At 37.6% G+C, this 13,504-nt stretch overlaps 1 protein-coding gene across 6 annotated transcripts in view; it reads right to left on the bottom strand.

Moving 5' to 3' along the window:
* LOC114650783 (CRACD-like protein) overlaps positions 1-13,504 on the bottom strand; it is a 166,281-nt gene that overhangs the window by 71,275 nt on the left and 81,502 nt on the right. The window lies entirely within an intron of this gene.

Raw genomic sequence — 13,504 nt, 5'->3', positions numbered from 1 at the left:
CACAAACAAACATCAACTGAAAGCCGCTGCAGTAAAGGCCTGGCAGAGCATTAAAAATGAGGAAACCCAGCATCTGGTGGTGTCCAGGAGTTCAAGACTTCAGGCTGTCATTGCCAGCAAAGGGTTTTCAACCAAGTATTAGAAATGAACATTTTATTTCCAGTTATTTAATTTGTCCAATTACTTTTGAGGCCCTGAAATGAAGGGATTGTGTTAAAAAATGCTTTAGTTGGCTCACATTTTTATGCAATCATTTTGTTCACCCCACTGAATTAAAGCTGAAAGTCTGCACTTCAACTGCATCTGAGTTGTTTCATTTAAAATTCATTGTGGTAATGTACAGAACCAAAATTACAAAAAAGTTGTCTCTGTCCAAATATTTATGGACCTAACTGTAAGTGATTTTGGTAGACATTATGCCATGTGGTGAAACCACTAGTCCAGATGTCAATTTTCAAGCTTTAAAAAATGACAAAATTGTTTAAGAAGAGCTGTACTTCATAGAAGTTTTGTTGAAATCATCTTTCTACAAGAAAGGCACACAAACATAAACCTGACCAATTCTTAGGAAGATTTGGGAGTCCTCTCTCTACACAGTTTTTTTCTTTAGCTGATGAATCTTTTGTTCTTTCTTTATGTGATTCTGATGGGATTTAGTGGCATTACACCTGGACCAAAAAACAAAATTTTCAAAATATATAGATAACCTACTACTTTATATCTGAGATCCTGTGTCCACTATACTACATACGGTGTCTATATAAGTTAATTATAGGTTCTTAAGTTCAAATCTGCTCATATTTTAGGGTGTAAGTTTAAATTTTTTAAAGAATATACTGCTAAAATTGTTACTACTCATTTCCTACTCTATACCTTACCTTTTAAGATAGCCCATTCACAATTTCGACACTGAAGCTGTATTTTTAAGATCTCATACCTGTCAAGGATAGAATAAGGTGCCTGCGGATTACTGTTAGCAACAGGGAGACCAGGACATGATAAAAAAGCAGAAAGATGAAGTCAAGGAAAGTAAACGCTCAATCCCAGTAGAGCAAACAGAATCAAGAAACCAGAACCAAAAGGACAAGATGAGTGTGGGTGTCAAAAAGAAAAGAAGTCAAAACCAAAAGAAAGATCCTAAGGCTACAGACTACTTAGGAAATCAGCTAACAACCATTAAGTCTTTTCAGAAGGATGTTTAATCCATAATGGGATAAGGTAGAGTGTGATCACCACCGTATTGTCATATCCGGCTGTCATTGACATATATTGCATTCATGTGACAGGAACCAAGATGGTGTCACATAAACAAAGAAAATAAAACAGTAGCAAAACTCAACTTTGTATACACAAAAGAAAACATGAAACTAATGTCAGAAATTAATTCCTTGGATTTATAAAGTTACATAGACAAGAACATGCTATAATATCCACCTTCTTAAAGCTATTGTTTTCTGCTTTTCATGTTGCGTAGGATTAAAGTTATGATGCAACTCCTTAAGATGGATAGCCTGATTTATGTACTTAACGAATGACAGCTTCTTTTAAATCATGTTGAAACAACAAGCTTCCCTTAACATCCCTGATTCTAAGTTCCCAGATTTTGCAAATAGTAATTTTTGTGTTATTTTCCTGTGGTTTTGAACTATGTACTTTTTACTTTTTTTATATAAACTGAAGCTCTAAAATGATTTTAGGCTGGAGATGTAGTACTGTGACATTATATTTTACAATTTCACACAAAATCTGGCCACTAATAATTGTTAACTATGTAAATTTTGTATTTTGCTTTTCTGTTCGTGTAAAAAAAAAAAAATATACACTGCAAAATTAAAGCCTGATTGCTAAACTTCAGCATTTTGCTTTCATTTTCTTTGTTGCCCTGTTAAAGGCCTTCACAACCTTCCTTTCATTTACAGAGTTTCCTTTAATTTACCAGTTAGAGTAAACCCATACTGTATTTAAATAACAGCAGTTTTGCCATCTCACTGTTGACATTCTAACTCATGCCTCACTGTTAAGTATACTAAATAAAATATGCTAGGTGTGACTACATGGACTAATCCGGCAGGATTAGATTTTTTTTCTCTTTGTGCTCTGTGGTCTGTCTTGGTGAACCTAATCACAATGACAGTGCAGACTAAAGACATGGCATGGCTGTACACCTATGGTGTTAACCGGGAAAATATCTATTAACTTACTGAGTTGATACTAATATTGTGATACATCAGGCTGTGCTTGGCAGAAAGCAATAACTTTTGCACTGTCATAGTCTGATGTTATGATGCTTACGCACAGCATGTTAGCACCGAGTATGCTCAGCACTTAAAACCACAACGCCTGTGATCTGACAGACATTTTAATGGAATGATAATAGTAACACTGAAACAGTCAAATTGGCATCAGTGAGGGTTTTAAAAAAACTACTGACTGCTCACTGACAATTCTTAACTATGGGCAATGATTTGAGTTTTTAAACACTTCACAGTACATGAAAAAGTTTACAATCATACCAAAAAATAGGTTCCTACTGCTGTTAGACATTTTTCAACTGACAAAGATCTAGCTATACATTTTCAGTACTCATGTAGCCTTACCTAGCAGCACTGAGAGCGGGCTAGGCAGGAATCATTCATGTACCGAACACCACTCACATGGCGACAAGCTAAAGTCACAAATCAACCTTACACGCATGTTTTTAGTGATGTTGACAGAAAAACAGAGCAGCAAAGATAAAACCTGCTGAGACACAGACAAGTCCAGGACTCCAATGTGAGGCAGCTATGCTAAACACTCCATCCTTGAATTCTGTATCACCCAATCTTAATAAAGAAGAAGCACTTGAAAAACAAAACTTCTTATCCTACCTGCTAAAAATTTTTTATCACAAGACCACTCATAAAAGGCACACAGACAGTGGGAGAATGTGCAGAGTCCAGAGAGCTGGTGAATAGGCGAGGATTTGAACTCAGGACCCAGGAGTTGTGAATCAGCATCTCTCACCACCATTCCACTAATTAGTAAGATAATCAGTGGATACTGCTGTCCAGTCAACACTTTAAAATTTATTGAAAATAAAAGTGTATTTGAAATTAACATGATGGTTACATTTTAACATCACATTCAACTTTAATAGATTTGTAGTGTTATTTACTTAACTTCTATTAGATTTGCATTTTTTCCTATTTGTTCTATCAATAATCCCAACTGATATGAATTTATGGTTATATCATACTTCTGCATTCAAATTAATAGAAATTTTATTCAATATGTGGTTTGACATTTTGTGCCGCCCCAGCTTGAAAATCAGCTTCTGAAAGCTTTTAAAGATTTCAGTGCAACTCCTGTGCATAAATCATGGTGTCATATAATTTCCTTATGTACTTGTGGGCAAATGATACTGAAAACCTAAATAATCTTTAAAATGTTATTAATCCATCAATCTTCTAAACCCACTTTAGTGTTTTACTGGATTAAGGGTTAGCGCATTGCAACCACAAACAATAATAATAATAAATTTTATTTATATAGTGCCTTTCCCATAATCAAGGTACTTACAGAATATAAGAAAGAACAGCAGGGTATACAGTATATAGCATTGGACAAACCAGATAAATAAATAAGGAAGATTACGACAGTGAATTCAGAGGAAAAAAAAAAACACTCACAGTAATTCCACTGAAAACAGTTTATTTATTGTTATTTTCTGAGCCTGTCCCATTCTGTCAGCTCATTTCCTCTCCTGCGTCTTCTGCTATCGGTTAGTAATAATGTCAGTTTGGCAGCCATGCATGAACAATAAACGCTTTGCAGTGCTGGAATTTATGGTGTGACCTCTAGCAACAGGCAGATGAACTATAGACTTGCCACAAGTGAAATAAGATTAGGCCACCAAAGAGAATTACAGTAGGTAAGCAACATTCATTATTAAGAAATTAGAAACACTGTGCAATAGACAGACCAATGCACTTTTAATTTTTGTCCAACTAAATTTCATAGAAGAATGTTCATCCATTTTGTGAGACTTATGATTTAATGATGGCAGTGTAAATATGTACAACCATACCTTCAGCATGTTTTGAAACTGACCTTCAGCAAATGCCTGGGTTTCTAGGATAGTCTTTGAACAGGCAGACTTCTGTTGTTAACCAAGGGGGCCTTTCACCAAAACTGAAACACTATTCACATAAACTATTATTAACCAAACTAAAACTATTATTTCTTTTAAATTTCTTCTTGATTTGCTCCAACACTAGCTACTGCAATCATTGCATTACTGATCCAAAGTTCAGACATTTGTATCTGTGCTTCAGAGTCTCTTCCAGTAGTACCCTTTCCACAAAAGTACCAGAGGGAAGATTGTGTTACCAGAAGATTGCTGAAAGCAAAGTTACGAAAGCTATTCGACACACCAGGTATTCAGCGTGGCTTTGGACCTAGGGCTTCACACCTTGAGGGAGGCTGCGGGCTCAAATCCCACTGCTGACTCTGTGTGACTATGAGAAAATCACTTTACCTGCATGTGATACAACTAGACAAAAAGAAGTGTAACTAGCTGTACCTCAGAAGTTGTAAGCTGTCTTGGATAAATGCATCAGCCAAATAAGCAAATGACAAATCCATTAACATTTTAACAATTTCACAACTATTACAATAGGATGCCAATTTTGATGGAAAATATGCAGTCTTTTTAAAATTATTAACAGTGCTGTTTTTGAAGATGGCTCAATGTTACAGTAATAAGATGACCTCTCTTCACTGATCTTGTGCCAGTTCATTTCTTTACAAAACGAACTGACTGCACCTAAGCTTTTATTCAGTTTACTGTCAATTAATTATAAGGAACAATTGCAAAAAACATTCTGAGGTCCATAAAGATCTAGGTTAAAAGTAAATAGCGTAAATCCACTTATTAAGCATTTTTCTTTGTATTGTAAATCACAGTACTTTTATTGCACTACTATGTGTTTTTTATTAAATCCACAATAATAAGGATGTTTCTAAATCCAAACATCAAAAGTTTTGTATAGCAAGATAATCTTAATCAACATTTAATATCACAATTTCACAAGATTAGCATCATGAAAAGACATTTTATAAAAAAAAAAACAGTGTGACTATGTCCACATCTATTTCCTGAACCTGCCTTTTCTGTATCAGGTTCATGGGAAGTCACAGGTAAATGACTGACTAATTTGAAATCCTGCTCTATAGCCAAAGATTCACTTGAGTTTATTGTAAGGTTAGAAATTTATTTTAACAGAACACTGGATGGGGATAGCAGTTAGGGTGGTGCCCTCATTTCATCCTATTAATTTAGCAAGTTTAGAAAATGGAAGATGAAAAAAGCTGCAAGAAGATTCTGCGATGCATGGCATGTAGTCAACTGGCTAATGCACTGGACTTTAAAATCGAAAGCTGACAGTCCTACATTTTTATAAGCAGTTACAACTTCTGACCTTATATTCATTTGTTAATTAGATAGAACTTTATTTGTCACCAGAGGGAAATTTGGCTTTTACAAAAGCCCTTTAAATAAATAAAGAAACAAATAAACACAAATACACACAATGGTCTGAACACACACCAGAACGACTGAAAAGGAGAAAAAACTTCTGATTTGGCAGTTCTATTGCTTTTGGTATAAAGAACCCCCAGTAGCGTTTGCTTGACACACTTCTGCTAAATAATTTGTTGGCTGAAAGTCCACAGTGTTACTGTATCAGAGAGAGATGTGCAGCATTGGTCATAAAGGCAGTTTTGTTTAAATTATCTCTTTTTCTACTGACTCCAGGGGGTCCAGTGTGTGCCCTATAACTGAGCTTATTTTACTCTTTGAGTATTTGTTTAATATAAAAAAAAAATGTTTTTCAAATCTTATCTTATATATCCTGCGGTGGGTTGGCGCCCTGCCCGGGATTGGTTCCCTGTCTTGCACCCTGTGTTGGCTGGGATTGGCTCCAGCAGACCCCCGTGACCCTGTGTTCGGATTCAGCGGGTTGGAAAATGGATGGATGGATCTTATATATCTACTATGGACGTTAGAGGGCGCTGTTGCCCCATGAGACCCAACAGACAGATGCTTTAAGCACTAAGCAAAATTTTAATCTTTTCCTTTCAACAGGGCCTCCAAAGCACCACATCCACCAAACATACAATAAGTCAACACAATAATTTTCCTTCTCTCCTCCCAGCAAGCTCTGCTATACTCCCTCCCAACTCCGGCTCGCCTGCTGGGTCTCCACCAGTCCTTATTATAGTCCTTGACCCGAAAATGCTGACAAATCACATGGACGGAAGGACAGAAGCACTCCGGGTCAGATGGAGAATTTAATTTTCTTCAGCCTGGAACTACTTCTGTCCTTCCGTCCCCATGACTTGGGAGTACTTCCGGGCTATATGGGAAACAGAAATCCCCGTGTCTCCCTGCAGCGTGACCTGGCGGCACCCACGGTACCCAGCAAGGCTGTGCAGCTGAACTCCATCTCCCATAGTGCCCTGCGGGAATCTGGGGCACCGCTATGCTGCAGGGAAGTCGCCATCTAGCGTCCTGGGTGTGTTGGCCGGGGTGAGCTGCCAGCCGTCCATCACACTACACACTGTATTCTATACGATCCCCTTGGGGATTAATACAGTGCACCAAATTCCAAAAATACAGTTGTAGTGAACAACTGTTTGAATAAAAATATGCTGTTAGTTAAAATGTAAAAATTGCATTGTTCCTACATACAGTGCATCCAGAAAGTATTCACAGCACATCACTTTTTCCACATTTTGTTATGTTACAGCCTTATTCCAAAATGGATTAAATTCATTTTTTTCCTCAGAATTCTACACACAACACCCCATAATGACAACGTGACAAAAGTTTACTTGAGGTTTTTGCAAATTTATTAAAAATAAAACTCAGAAATCCCATGTACATAAGTATTCACAGCATTTGCTTAATACTTTGTCAATGCACCTTTGGCAGCAATTATAGCCTCAAGTCTTTTTGAATATGATGCCACAAGCTTGGCACACCTATCCTTGGCCAGTTTCGCCCATTCCTCTTTGCAGGCACCTCTCAAGCTCCATTAGGTTGGATGGGAAGCGTCGGTGCACAGCCATTTTAAGATCTCTCCAGAGATGTTCAATCGGATTCAAGTCTGGGCTCTGGCTGGGCCACTCAAGGACATTCACAGAGTTGTCCTGAAGCCACTCCTTTGATATCTTGGCTGTGTGCTTAGGGTCGTTGTACTACTGAAAGATGAACCGTCACCCTAGTCTGAGGTCAAGAGCGCTCTGGAGCAGGTTTTCATCCAGGATGTCTCTGTACATTGCTGCAGTCATCTTTCCCTTTATCCTGACTAGTCTCCCAGTCCCTGTCGCTGAAAAACATCCCCACAGCATGATGCTGCCACCACCACGCTTCACTGTAGGGATGGTATTGGCTTGGTGATGAGTGGTGCCTGGTTTCCTCCAAACGTGACGCCTGGCATTCACACCAAAGAGTTCAATCTTTGTCTCATCAGACCAGAGAATTTTTTTTCTCATGATCTGAGAGTCCTTCAGGTGCCTTTTGGCAAACTCCAGGCGGGCTGCCATGTGCCTTTTACTAAGGAGTGGCTTCCGTCTGGCCACTCTACCATACAGGCCTGATTGGTGGATTGTTGCAGAGATGGTTGTCCTTCTGGAAGGTTCTCCTCTCTCCACAGAGGACCTCTGGAGCTCTGACAGAGTGCCCATCAGGTTCTTGGTCACCTCCCAGTTTAGGTGGCCGGCCAGCTCTAGGAAGAGTCCTGGTGGTTTCGAACTTCTTCCACTTACGGATGATGGAGGCCACTGTTCTCATTGGGACCTTCAAAGCAGCAGAAATTTTTCTGTAACCTTCCCCAGATTTGTGCCTCGAGACAATCCTGTTTCTCGGAGGTCTACAGACAATTCCTTTGACTTCATGCTTGGTTTGTGCTCTGACATGAACTGTCAACTGTGGGACCTTATATAGACAGGTGTGTCCCTTTCCAAATCAACTGAATTTACCACAGGTGGACTCCAATTACGCTGCAGAAATATCTCAAGGATGATCAGGAGAAACAGGATGCACCTGAGCTCAATTTTGAGCTTCATGGCAAAGGCTGTGAATACTTATGTACATGTGCTTTCTCATTTTTTTTTATTTTTAATAAATTTGCAAAAATCTCAAGTAAACTTTTTTTCACGTTGTCATTATGGGGTGTTGTGTGTAGAATTCTGAGGAAAAAAATGAACTTAATCCATTTTGTAATAAGGCTGTAACATAACAAAATGTGGAAAAAGTGATGCGCTGTGAATACTTTCCGGATGCACTGTATTTAAATGGAAAACAAAATCAACAACAAAGTATCTTAATTATATACCACAGACATTCTACACCCTCAATATTGCTACATCTACAATGAGTATTATTTCTTAGTAATTCAAATAGAATAAACACTTAGATGGCACAATCCTTTATGATAAAACATAGGTAGTTGTGCAGATAAAATGAATATATTTTTTGCAAACAAAAGGAGTAGATTTTAAATAAAAAAAAATAGAGCAGTGTTTTTCTTGTTAAACTGAATAGCATGAATTTATCAACCTTTTCTCTATTCTTTGTTGTCTATTTATGTTATTCACTTACCCAGCACTATACCAACTGCCTTAGTACTTATTAGTTTAAGTGTACATTTGCAGGCCTTTCTACAGTTTACTTCCTTAGGTTTTGTCATGTATCTGTGAAATCTTGTATTGCATTCTCTTATGTTGCTTGCTTCGTGAAATTGTTTATAATGGTGCACTCTGTATAAAGTGCTGAGACTGATAGTTGACATGTTATCCAGGAATATGCTGGATGAAACCATTTCACTACTAAATAAACTGAACTTCTAAAAGCATTACAGAAAACTGAAACATAAGTTAAAGAGTGGACACTTAACATGCCAATATATTAACCTCAGTCTCACTAGCCAAAACAAGCAGATGCAGTTCTAGTCATTGGCAGATCCCACTAAACCTTCATCAGTACAGCACGTTATTAATAAGAACTTGAGGTTTAAGCCACTGCCTACAACTGGACAGGGTTTTTCACCCAATTTTTATTTGACATAGTGTCTTTCAGTGTGAAGCTATCATAAGCTGCCTTACATGAATTGTTCACTAGTTTAACTGCCTTACAGATACCTGTATTTGGAGATTTGGCAGGTTATGGAACTTCTTCAGGTCTAAAAGGGAAATCAACCTCAGCACTTGTGCTCACTCAGCCACAATGCCTTTATCAAGACAGTAATTTGTGTTTTAATTACTAAACAAGCCATGAACATAGTCCAAGTCATTCTCCAAAGGTGGATCTGCTCCTTAGCTATAAACAACCAGCAGATTCAGGAGTTATTAATTAATGAGACCCACAGACACTTTTTAGTTAAGGCTTGGCTTTTTTTCTCTGAAGGAGACATGATTTCAGTGGAAGTATGACATACCAGTTTTTGTTTTCTAATCTTGATTTATTACTGCTATATATCAAAGCTTGGGTTTTAGCTTGCACTGTTAGAATAATAAACTTGTGAGTCTTTAGCTTAACCCAATAGCAATCTAAAGTGTATGCACAAATCTTACATTATTCACATCCCTTCATTTTCTAACCTATTACTTCAGCTTTGTGGGGGGCAGCCTTGGACTAAGATAGTAATGAATCCTTTAAGGAGTACCAGTTAATCACTGGGCCCATTCACTCATTCTGATGCCAGTTTGTCATTAACAAGTCTATAGTACTATGTACACTTGGTCAGTTTCACAGCTGTCGGAGGGCCTAGATGATCCATCAAAAATATGAATACCTGGATATGATCTCAGGAGGATTAAATGAATTAAAGACTCTTTGGGGATGAACTAAAACACCCTGACAGGAATGTCATAAGGTTCCTCTTGAACATTTGTAAAAGTAAGTAGCAGAGATATACTGTATATATGTTTTTCTTTTCTGGCTTGTCAGACATAGTGGAGGTCTGTAGACCAAAGTCTAAGATTGGTAGCTAGATTTCTCATGAGAAAACTAAACTCTAGTCAAAAGCCCGTATTTGACTATAATTGTTTTTCCTCTAACACCACAGTTGTTTGCCAAAGTTTTTTTGTTTTTTACCATTATAATGTTTAAACACTGTTTAATATGCACAGCCAACTTTTACAAAAGGACCACCAAGACTTAATGTGTCTTGTGTCTAGGAAGAAAGCAAAATAATAGCGACCAGTCACACAAAAAGGCAGACCATGAAATTTAGAAACACAAACAGATGAAAATTGGTACACAAACACTCAAAATGGTGCAGCACATGAAAAAATAATCTTACTAAATGGTGACAAAATGAGACCATCAAAATAACAGTAAATAAAATAAATTTACTATAGAAAAACTATAAACTTCATTGCTCAGTTGTAACAGGGAATTAGGTAAAATAATAAGGGACTTACTGAATACAGCACAACTCCCAGCTGCATTGGTAAAAGTAGATTGTTAGCATTAGCTCAGGCTGCTTTGCATATTAAGATTATTGACTTGATCAGGTATTATTATTAGGGGTTTTGAATAATGCTACTATGATGATTTCAGCACTGAATTCAGTTGTTCAGTACACTTGAATGAAGATAAAGTAACAAAACATAACACTCTCAAATGTGCACAATTCAGTTCAGGTTGCAGAAAACAAAATCCTATACTGAAAGCAGCAGATGCAAACCAGCAGCCAACCTAAGATGGAGCAGCAGTCCACTATGGGGCCCAATCACACTCACAAAGGACTAATGTAATATCAACAATTAGCCTCTCATGTCTTAGGGATTCCAACAGGAAAACCAGAGTGTCAGGATAAAAACCCCATGCATAAATGGAGAGGACATGCAAACTCCACCAGAAGGTGCATGTGCATGGGATTTAAAGACACTGAATCCATGTGGCAGCAGGATTAATGACTATAAAACTGTTTTGTGTCCTTTCAAACCTATCACTAAAAACTGGTGCAGTGAAGAAAATTCCCAGAAATATTGTGTCCAATTTATTCTAAAATAACACATGTTGATCCTACGGTATGTGCCACCATATTTCCCCATCATTGTGCATTGTGAATTTCCCATTGGGATTAATAAAGTATCTATCTATCTATCTATCTATCTATCTATCTATCTATCTATCTATCTATCTATCTATCTATCTATCTATCTATCTATCTATCTATCTATCTATAATGTTTATATTCTATTAACCTGCACAATGCAGAGTATTCCCTTCTACTTTTTAAGACCCTTGTAGACACAAGGTAAATAATTCCCAGTAAAAGAAGACGCCCATTTATTTTTATTGAATTTCACAAACACACAACAGAAATACAAAAAGAAACTGAAACACAGCTGGCTTTTCCATCTCTGCTTTAATGTGACCCACCCCTATGTTTTAAAATAAAGGCATCAAGGGCACCTTGTAACCGCTCACATTCAAACTTAATTCACTACACAGAACTCCTGCTTATTCTCCCATGCTGTTACCATTTTCATCAGTCTGACTCAGCACCACCTGGCCTACTGGGAGATGATGGTGAGCGTCAGCCCCAAACTCTTTGAAACAAGCATCTCCCCAGGTGCTCTAATTACAAACATGCTTTTGCAATTAATTCCTATTCACTGAGCATTTACATATTTACAGGGATATTTCTAACATGAAGCGCTTTTCTGCTTCTAACAAGTACATAAGCCCAATGGTGCTCATATGGAGCCCCACGTGATGAGCAGGCACTCTTTTCGAGAGTGTGTACTGTATGAAAACATCTTATAAAAAATACAGACACAAGACTTAGAAAGCTTCAAGAGTACCTCTCGATGAATTTTGCACAGGGGATTTCTGCTTGTCTGGAACAGAAGGATATGTCCGAGATAGCATTGTTCTCACAGGCAGCTAGGTGCTGTATGATGGTAAATGGAATGTGGAAGAAAGTGAAGTACATCCAATGATCCATCCATCCATCCATTTTTGAACATGTTTGATCCCACAGGTGCTTATGAAGGAGGTGTACCCTTCCACAATAGCAATAGCAGTCAGTAGGTCTTGTGGTTATGCCAACCACCCTGCATTACTTATTACAAGGGGTCACTAGAATTAAAGAAGCAACATGCAAGTACATTCAAATTCAACATAAATTTAGATGTTATTGAGGTGGCATCTAATAATCCAAAAACACCTGGTCAATCTTCGAACTTGAGCATACACCTTTAAAAAGTGAAAAACCAAAAGCAACACTAAATATAAACACAAGACAGGCAACACTATGCCTTTGTGAACAATAGAGAGGTTCTGGGGTATCTTAGACATTAATCCCCTAGAACCCTAAAACCTGAAAATCAACTTGAGTGGCTCTGAAAATAAACTTTTGAACAGTTGTTATGGTGTTAAAAATCACTCAGTGCCCATTATTGTGTTTTGCTAGAATATATTATAGCATATGGCAGACAGCTTTTCACAAGCTGGACAGGGTTAGATGCATGTGTGGTAGCAGTCTGTCTGGCAGGAAACAGAACAGTCTTGATAAGAATCAAGGAAAAAGGATAGAGACTTTTAAATAAAAACACAAAAATAAGTTCATGCATCTATTTTCTCAGTGATGCTGAAGAGTGTTGTGGTAGATAATAGAAAGTGATAGAAATTATTGATATTATGATACTGACAATGCTATACCCTTCAGATGACCTGCTTCTGCACTCTGTGCTCTTAAGCAACTAGAGCTGTGGTGCTGGTCTGTGGCAGGGTAGCAAATTGGTTCATGGTACAGAATTACAGTACCTGATTCTGCATGACAAAACAGCCACTTTAGCTTTATACATAGTATTTAAGTGCGTATATCTAGCTAGAAGTACGAGTAGGCATGGCCATTGTTCCCAGATTGTGTGTCCACTTGAGAGGTGATTTGTGTACTCAAGATATGCATATCCTAACTGATGGCATTTTACATAGCTACTTTATTGAATATTTCAGAGTAACAGAGTAGATTTCCTTCTGTAGCAAAGACTAGAGCATTCATTGGCCAAGCAGTATTTCACACATGGCAAAGAACTACAAAAAGTAGCCTCTGATAAGGATTTAGGGTTTATGTTGACACAAATTTCTCATCATCTAGGCAATTAGCAGAAGTAATTAAAAAGCCAAAAAAGCTGTATTATAAAACCTAGTGAACACATATCAATGGATAAAAATGCTATCTATGGTCTGTTCTCTGTGATTATCGCTAGTGTGGCTCACTGTGTTTCTAAAATATATATATATATTTTTGAGGCAAATTTGGCAGAGCCTTTACAGTACAGAGAAAATGGACAGTACAACATGCTTGTTTCTTAAGTGACAGGATCTAAAGTAAAGTTTACATGATGCTCAAAAGGAAGTACATCATCACCAAAGAGCCACTGTGAGTGGTGGAGTTTACTTCTGGATCGTGACACCTATACATCAGTTCAAGGTGGAAGGCTA

The sequence above is a fragment of the Erpetoichthys calabaricus genome, chromosome 4, assembly GCF_900747795.2.
Source record: "Erpetoichthys calabaricus chromosome 4, fErpCal1.3, whole genome shotgun sequence".
NCBI lineage: Eukaryota > Metazoa > Chordata > Cladistia > Polypteriformes > Polypteridae > Erpetoichthys > Erpetoichthys calabaricus.
This window is presented reverse-complemented; position numbering and strand designations above follow the sequence as displayed.